This window comes from Salvelinus sp. IW2-2015, unplaced genomic scaffold (assembly GCF_002910315.2).
Source record: "Salvelinus sp. IW2-2015 unplaced genomic scaffold, ASM291031v2 Un_scaffold16599, whole genome shotgun sequence".
NCBI classification, from domain to species: Eukaryota; Metazoa; Chordata; class Actinopteri; order Salmoniformes; family Salmonidae; genus Salvelinus; species Salvelinus sp. IW2-2015.
Genome location: NW_019957666.1, coordinates 34788 through 44787, shown reverse-complemented (window position 1 = coordinate 44787; position 10000 = coordinate 34788).

Here is a 10000-nt window from a genome sequence, read left to right as displayed (position 1 = left end):
GGTTAGAAGCTGTTCAGGATTTCGGGCAGAGTCTTATGGCTTGGGGTTAGAAGCTGTTCAGAGATCTTATGGCTGGGGTTAGAAGCTGTTCAGGGTCGGAGATTGGAGTCTTATGGTTGGGTTTAGAAGCTGTTCAGTGAGAGTTTATGCTTGGGTTAGAAGCTGTTCAGGAGTCTTATGGTTGGGGTAGAAGCTGTTCAGGAGTCTTATGGTTGGGGGTTAGAAGCTGTTTCAGGAGTTCTTATGGCTTGGGGTTAGAAGCTGTTCAGGAGTCTTATGGCTTGGGGTTAGAAGCTGTTCAGGAGTCTTATGGCTTGGGGTTAGAAGCTGTTAGGATTCTTATGGTTTGGGGTTAGAAGCTGTTCAGTGAGTCTTATGGCTTGGGTTAGAAGCTGTCTCAGGAGTCTTATGGCTTGGGGTTAGAAGCTGTTCAGGAGTCTTATGGCTGGGTTGAAGCTGTTCAGAGTCTTATGGCTTGGGGTAGAAGCTGTTCAGGAGTCTTATGGCTTGGGGGTTAGAAGCTGTTCAGGAGTCTTAAATGGCTTGGGGTTAGAAGCTGTTCAGGAGTCTTATGGCTTTGGTTAGAAGCTGTTCAGGAGTCTTATGGCTTGGGGTTTAGACGTGTTCAGGAGCCTTTTGGTCACAGACTTGGCGCTCCAGTAACACTTGCAGTGCGGTAGCAAAGTGAACAGTCTATGACTTGGGTAGCTGGAGTCTTTGACAATTTTCCTGGCCTTCCTCTGACGCCGCCTGGTATAGAGGTCCTGGATGGCAGGGAGCTCGGCCACAGTGATGTACTGGACCATCCCCACTACCCTCTGTAGCGCCTTGTGGTCAGATACCAAGCAGTTGCCATTTCAAGCGGTGATGCAGCCAGTCAAGTTACTCTCGATGGTGCAGCTTTAGAACTGTTTGAGGATCTCTGGGCCCATGCCAAATCTTTTCATCCTCCAGATGGGGAAGAGGCGTTCTTGTGCCTTCATCACGACTGTGTGTGTGTGGGTGTATCATGTTAATTCCTCAGGGATGTGGACACCGAGGAACCTAAAGCTCTCCACCCGCTCCACTACAGCCCCGTTGATGTGAATGGGGGCGTGCTCAGCCCTCCATTTCCTGTAGTCCTCGATCAACTCCTTTGTCCTGCTGACGTTGTGGGAGAGGTTGTTGTCCTGGCAACACACTGACAGGTCTCTGACCTCCTCCCTATAGGCTGTCTCGTGTGCATGCTCTTTGATTCAACATTTAATTGACCTTATAGGCTACTGTATGGAAGCAGGGAAGTGGTGAAGCAAGTAGCATATTACACATGCTGTTATAATCAAATCCCCTATTAGAGTTTCTTCCAGGTCTAAAAATAGCCTTTTATTTGACACCAGGATTTGTAGGTGGTGAAAAGTGGGCTTAAAGGCAAAGCAGTCAAATATCTCAGACCAGAAGGATCCTCAGTAAGTCAKAAGGTTGTCAACCACAGGAATATTCCTCTAGAGATTTCAATAGAAAGAGGAACAGTGAAAGTTAACAATCTGATCTGATCGGCAGGCTGGAATGAAAACAACCCGACAAGCCTATACCTATTTTTAAACGTCCCGAGCACCACCAACGCCRACAGCACATGGAGGTAACGTATAATTGTTATACAGGAACTATACATACAGTAAAGATTATGGTCTGAAAACCTTGATACTAACCCTGATAATACTGCACACGTTCATGTCAAAGCACAGTTAGCCTATTTTACAACCCAGAGTTACCCAATATCAATCAAGTCAAGTAATTAAGTCATCTACTTTGTCATCTCACGATAGACTACAGAAAGCTACAGGTCACATTCTACAGGTTGAATTCATTTGGAATCCTCTGCTGTTGGACAGAATTCAACAGTTAAGTCATGCAGACCTGAGATAGAGAGACTTTCTTTCCACTGGTGATCAGATCACTACAGCACATGGAGGGAAAGAAGGAAGGGGATTGAAGCTCAGTGAAGGAAAGTGCTGATGTGTCTGCTCTGACTGGTTGTGAGTTGACAACATATTATCAATCAATACTCCAAAAATGTGTCTTATTCCAAGTGCTCAATGAATTGTACTTCTGAATTCAGAAATGATAAATAGTTGAGGTTAGTGCCTATAAGGGTATGAGCCTACCTGGCCTTGGGTCTGGGTGGTCCATTGGCTTTACCTGAGCCTTGCTGCCTGGCCCGAGATGCACTTCTCCATAACGGCATCCTGCCTGTCGTCTCCTCTCTCTCCCCCATGCAGCCTGCTGCTGCTTGCTAGTAGGAGAAAACAGCAGCTGCCCCGGCCTTCCCCGCTTGCTCCGCTCTGCAAGCTGCTTCCTTATAATCTCCTCAGGCAGTAAACACATTACAGTCAGAAAGGAAGTAAGGACTGTTTCATTGCTCTTACTTTGTTAGTGGGACGTCACACTGTCTGTTGCATCCTGAGGCAGGAAAGGACTGGAGAAGGTCGAGGGCCTGGGTAAAGTATGGGCTGGGGAGCAGGTGGAAGTAGGCCTGGCATGGGGGGGTGGAAGCATGGGGGAAGTAGGCCTGGGCGTGGAGGGGCGTGGAAGCATGGGGAAGTAGGGCTTTGGGGGGTGAGCATGGGGGATGTAATGCCTGCGTGAGGGGGTGGAAGCGTGGGGGAAGTAGGCTTGGGGTGGTGGAAGCATGGGGAAGTTGCCTGGCTGCGGGTGAGCAATGAGTGTGGTGAAGCATGGGAAGTATGGGTAGGGGTAACATGGGGGGAAGTAGGACCTTGGGGGGGTGGAAGCATGGGGGAAGTAGGCCTGGCATGGGGGGGTGGAAGCAATGGGGAAGTAGGCCTGGGGGAAGTTAGGCCTGGGGGACTGGGGGCAAGTAGGTCTTGATGGGGCTGGGGGGAAGTAGCCGGGGGACTGGGGGAAAGTAGGTCCTGTGGGGCTGGGGGAAGTAGGACTTGGGGGACGGGGGAACGTAGACTTGGGGGACTGGGGGAAGTAGGAACTGGGGAGTAGGGTCTCGTGGGGGCTGGGGAAGTAGGACTGGGGGAAGTAGACGAGGGATCTGGGGGAAGTGTGACTGGGGTGAAGTAGGGTCTGTGGGAGCTTGGGGGAAGTAGGACGGGGAAGTAGCTGTGGGGCTGGGGGAAGTAGATCTGGGGGGCTGGGGGAAGAGAATCTTGGGGGACCTGGGGAAGTAGGCCATGGGGGACTGGGGGAAGTAGTACTTGGGGAAAGTACCGGACCCTGGGGGCTGGGGAGAGTAGGACTGGGGGATGGAAGTAGGCCCTGGGGGGCCTGGGGGAAGTAGGCCTGGGGATGGGGAATAGGACTGGGGACTGGGGAAGTAGGACTAGTGAGGGGGCTGGGGAAGTAGGCCGTGGGGGGACGGGGGAATAGGACTGGGGGTGGCGGGGCGAGTAGGACGGGGGCTCGGGGGAGTTCTGGGGGATGGGTATGTACTGGGGGGTGGCTGGGGAAGTCAAGGTCCCTGGGGGACTGGGGGGACAGTAGGCTGGGGACTGGGGAAAGTAGACGGGGCGGGAGGCTGGGGGCTGGGGGAAGTAGGACTGTGGGAGAGGACTGGGGGATCTAGGGATAGGAACTGGGGGAAGTAGGACTGGGGGAGCTAGGCTGGTAGTAGGACTTGGGGCGGGAATAGGGACTGGGGGAAGTAGGCTGTGGGGCCTGGGGATAAGTACTACGGGGGAAGTAGGCCTGGGGGACCTGGGGGGAAGTAGGACTGGGGGAGCTGGGGGAAGTAGGTCTGTGCTGGCTGGGGGTAAGTTAGCCTGTTGGGGCTGGGGGAAAGTAGGACCTGGGGAAGTAGGACTGGGGGAAGTAGGATAGGGTGAAGTAAGGCCTGTATGGGCGCTGGGGGAAGTAGTACTAAGGGGGAAGTAGGACCTGTGGGCTGGGGAAGTAAGTACTAGGGGAGAAGTAGGCTGTGGGGCTGGGGAAGTAGGACTGGGGGAAGGTAGGCCATGTGGAGCTAGGGAGAATAGGAAAGCGGGGGAAGTAGGTGTGGGGGGCTGGGCTGGAGGCTGGGACCACACACAGCTCTCACACTATCACACCTCCTGGATCCTCATGTCTCCTGCTCCTCATGGCTCCTCTGCCACTCAATAGCTTCCTTCTGCCACTCCTAGATCCTCCTGGCTTCTCCTGCCTCCTCGTGGTCCTCTATCCCCCTGGGTCCTCCGGCTTTCTTCCTTGCCTCCTACCTTCTGCCCTGCCTGGCTCTACAGGTTCAGATCACGACAGAATTAAGGGAGGGGCTTTCACCTTTCTGCCAGGGCCTATGCCTCCTCCATCCTCCTCCTTTCTCTTCCCTCCTTATCATCCCTCCTCCATCCCTTCTCTCCATCCCTCCCTCCTTCTCTTCCCTCCTCCTCCCTCCCTCCCCTCCCTCCCTCCTCCTTTCTCTTCCCTCCTCCATCACTCCCTCCTCCATCCTTCCTCCTCCATCCCTCCCTCCTTTCTCTTCCCTCCTCCATACTCCCCTCCACCCTCCTCTTCTCTCTTCCTCCTCCATCCAATCCCTTCCTCCCATCCCTCCCTTCCTTTCTCTTCCCTCCTCCATCCTCCTCCTCCTCCCTCCCTCTTTTCTTTCCTTCCTCCACCCTCCCTCCTTCCCCATCTCTCCCTCCTTTTCTTTCCTTCTCCACCCCTCTTCCCTCCTCCATCCCTCCCTCCTTTCTCTTCCCTCCTCCTCCCACCCCTTCTCTTCCCGCCTCAGATCCCGTCCCTCCTCCTCCTCCTCCTTCTCTTCTCCTCCATCACTCCCTCCTCCATCCCTCCCTCCTTTCTCTGGTCTCCCTCCTTCCTCCTTCCTCACTCCTCCTTCCATCTCTCCCTCTTCCATGCCTCCTTCTCTATACACGACTATCAGCCCTCAGGATGTGATTTATGAAGACTACAGCCTCTGGACTGATTTACTACAGACTACAGCCGTGCTGGACTGAATTATATATGACTATACAGCCTCTGGACTGGATGTTATGACAGACTTACAGGCCCCTGGACTGGATTTATTATAAAGACTACAGCCCTCTGGACTGATTTATATAGCCTACAGCCCTCTGGAACTGATTTATACAGAATACATGCTTTGGACTGCCTTTATAACGAGACTCTACAGCCTCTGCGAGCTGATTTATACACACTCAACAGCCTCTGGAACTGATTTATACAGACTACAGCCCTCTGCGGACTGATTTTATACAGACTAATGCCCTCTGGACTGATTTTAATAACAGAAGCTACAGCCCTCTGGAGCTGATTTATACAGACCTACAGCCTCTGGGACTGATTTATAACAAGACTATTACATGTCATCTTGGATTGATTTATACGAGACTACAGCCCTCTGGACTGATTTATACAGTACACAGTCCTCTGGACTGGTTTACACAGATTAAACAGCTACAGCCTCTTGGACTGATTTATACAGACTACAGCGCCTCTGGACTGATTTAATGAAGACTACAGCCCTCTGGACTGATTTATAACAGACTACAGTCCTCTGGACTGATTTATACAGATCTACAGTCCTCTGGACTGATTTTATAACAGACTACAGCCCTCAAAGGATTGATTTACTGAAGACTACAGCCTCTGGACTGGATTTATATAGACTCACAGTCGCCTTGGACTGTATTTATATAGCTACAGCCCTCTGGAACTGATTTAATATGACTCTACACGCCCCTCTGACTGATTTATATTAGACTCAGCCCGTCTGGACTGATTTATACAGACTACAGTCTCTGGACTGATTTTATACAGACTGACAGTCCTCATGGGACTGATATACAGACTACAGCCCTCTGGATCTGATTTATACAGGACTACAGCCCTCTGGACTGATTTATAAGTAGACTACAGCCCTCTGGAAAGATTTATATAGACTACAGCGCCTCTGGACGATTGTATACAGACTACAGCCTTCGGACTGATTTATACAGACTACAGCCTCTGGACTGATTTATACGACACTACAGCCTCTGGACTGATTTAATATAGACTACCGCCTCTGTACTGATTTATAGCAGACTGACAGCTTCTGGACTGATTTTATATCAGACTACAGCCCTCTGGACTGATTATACACCACAGGTAAAGCCCCTCTGGAACTGATTTATACAGAGCTAACAGCCCTCTGGACTGTTTATACAGACTGACAGCCCTCTGGACTGATTTAACAGACTCCAGCCTCTGGACTGGATTTATACAGACTACAGCCCTCTGGACTGATTTATACAGACTAGCAGCCTCTGGACTGATTATACACGACTACAGGTCTCTGGATTGATTTCATACAGACTACAGCCCTCTGGACTGTTTATACAGACTACAGCCCTCTGGACTGGATTTATACAGACTACAGCCCTCTGGACTGATTGTATGAAGACTACACCTCTGATGGACTGGATTTATACAGACTACTAGTCCTCTGGACTGATTTATCACAGATACAGTCATCTGGACTGGGGATTTATACAGACTACAGCCCTCTGGACTGATTTATACAGACTAACAGTCTCTTGGACTGATTTAATACCAGATAACCCTCTGGACCTTTTATACAGGACTACAGCCGCCTCTGGAACTGATTTATACAGACTCAGCCCTCTGGACTGATTTATATGAGACTACCGTCCTTCTGGCTGATTTATATAGAACTACAGTCTCTGGACTGATTTATACAGACTGAAAGCCCTCTGGACGTGATCTTAATCAGACTACAGTCCTCTGGACTGATTTAATACAGACTACAGCCCTCTGGACTGATTTTTATAACAGACTTACAGCTGCTCGGACTGATTATACAGACTACAGTCTCTGACTGATTTTATACTAGACTACAGTCTCTGGACTGATTTATACAGACTACAGGCCCTCTGACTGATTTATGACTAGACTACAGCCTCTGGAGCTGATTAAAACAGCTGACAGCCTCTGCGATCTGATTTATACAACTACAGCCTCTGGACTGATTTTAATAACATAGACCAAGCCCTCTGGATCTGATTACGTACATGACTATCAGCCCTCTGGACTGATTTTATACAGATTACAGCCCTCTGACTGCCCTTTTATATAGACTACAGCCTCTGGACTGATTTATACAGAATACAGCCTTCTGGACTGATTTATAAAGACTAACAGCCCTCTGGACTGATTTTATACACACTACAGCCCTCTGGACTGATTTTATTCAGACTCCAGCCGCTCTGGACCTGATTTATATCGACGTACAGCCCTCTGGTCTGATTATACAGACGACAGTCCTCTGGTTGCTATACAGACTTACAGGCAATCATGGACTGATTTATCACCACGATAACACACAGTCCCTCTGGACTGATTTAAACAGACTACAGCCCTCTGGACTATTTATACAGACTACCGCCCTCTGGACTGATTTATGAAGACTACAGCCTCTGGACTGATTTATACAGACTACAGTCTCGGACTGATTTATGACAGACTACAGTCCTCTGGACTGATTTATACAGACTAAGCCTCAGGATTGATTTATGAAGGACTAATGCTCTTGGACTGATTTATATAGACTACATCTCTGGACTGATTTATATTAGTATCAGCCCTGCTGGACTGATTTATATAGCCTAGTATACAGCCCTCTGGACTGATTTATATAGACTACAGCCTCTGGACTGATTAATACAGACTACAGTCTCTCTGGACCTGACTTTATCACGACTACAGTCCCTCTGACTGTATTTTACAGACTACAGCCCTCTGGACTGATTTATCACAGACTATCAGCCCTCGGACTGATTTATATCGACTAAGCCCGTCTGGACTGAATTAATATAGAACTACAGCCCTCTGGACTGATTTAACTAGACTACAGCCTTCTGGACTGATTTATACAGACTACAGCCCTCTGGACTGATTTATCCACACTACAGCCCAACTGGACTGATTTATATAGACTACATCCCCTCTGGCTGATTAACAGACTACAGCTTCTGGACTGACTTTATATCAGATATCAGCCCTCTGACTGTATTTATACACTACAGCCTCTGGACTGATTTTAATATCAGACTAGCCCTCTGGACTGACTTATTACAGACGACAGCCTCTGGACTGATTTATATCAGACTAAGCCCTCTGGACTGATTTATACATGACTAAGCCCTCTTGACTGATTTATACAGACTACAAGCCTCGGACTGATTTATACAGACTACATCCTCGATTGATGTTATACCGACTACAGCCTCTGTGACTGAATTTATACAGACTACAGTCCTCTGGACGATTTTATAACAGACTATCAGCCCTGGGGAACTGATTTATACAGACTACGAGCCCTTGGATGGATTTGATGACGAACTACAGCCTCTGGCTGCCTTATACAGACTACAGTCGTCTGGACTGATTTATACAGACCTACAGTCTCCTGGACTGATTATACAGACTAACAGGCCTCTGGACTTGATTTATACGACTACAGTCCTCTGGACTTTGACTATACAGACTACAGCCCTCTGGACTGATTTTATACACACTACAGCCCTCTGGACTGATTTATTACAGACTACAGTCCTCTGGACTGATTTATAACAGACTACAGTCTGCTGGACTGATTTTATACAGACTACAGCCCTCTGGACTGATTTATTACAGACTCCAGTCCTCTGGACTGATTGTATACAGACTACAGTCCTGGACTGATTTATACAGACTACAGCCCTCTGGACTGATTTATACAGACTTAAGTGCCTCTGGGGAGCTGATTTAATACAGACTACAGCCCTCTGGACTGCATTTATACAGGAACTACAGCCTCTGGACTGATTTTTATGACAGACTACAGCCTCCTTGGACTGATTTTATACACACTACAGCCCCTCTGGACTGATGTTATATCAGACTACAGTCCTTCTGGACTGATTTATATACGACTACAGTCTCTGGACTGTTTATACAGACTACCGCCGCTCTGGATGATTTGATATAGAACTACAGCCCTCTGGACTGATTTATAGCAGACTACAGGCCTTCTGGCACTGTTTATATCAGACTAGCAGCCCTCTGCGACTGATTTATACACACTACAGCCTCTGGCCTGGATTTGATACAGACTAACAAAGGCCCTCTGGACTGATTTATACAGACTACAGCCTCTGGATGATTTATACATGACTACAAGCCGCTCTGGAACTTGATTTATACAGACTACAGCCCTCTGGACGATTTTATACGCAGACTCACAGCCCTCTGGATGATTTTAAAGACTACAGTCCTCTGGATTGATTTAATACAGACCCTACAGCCCTCTGGACTGATTTATTACCGACTCAGTCCTCGGACCTGGATTAAAACAGACTAAGCCCTCTGGACTGATTTTATCAGCAGACTACAAGCCCTCTGGACTGATTTATGAAGACTACAGCCCTCTGGACTGATTATACAGACTACAGTCCTCTTGGACCTGATTTATACAGGACTAACAGTCCTCTGGACTGATTTATACAGACTGACAAGCCCTCTGGACTGATTGTATACAGACTACAGTCCTCTGGATGGATTTATACAGACTACAGCCCTGGACTGATTTATACACCTACAGCCCTCTGGACTGATTTATACAGACTACAGTCTCTGGACTGATTTCTATAGACAAGTCCTCTGGACTTGATTTATACAGACTACAGCCCTCTGGACTGATTTAATACAGACTACGAGTCCTGCTGGACTGAATTTATACAGACTACAGTCCTCTGGACTGAATTTTATACAGCACAGCCCTCTGGACTGATTTAACAGACTAACAGTCCTCCTGGACTGATTTTATAAATGACTACAGCCCTCTGGACCTGATTTATACCAGACTAACAGCCCTCTGGACTGATTTATACAGACTACAGCCCTCTGGACTGATTTTATAGCACACTACAGCCCTCTGGACTGATTTATACAGACTACAGTCCCTGGACTGATTTATATTTAGAACTACAGTCCTCTGGACGTTTATACAGAG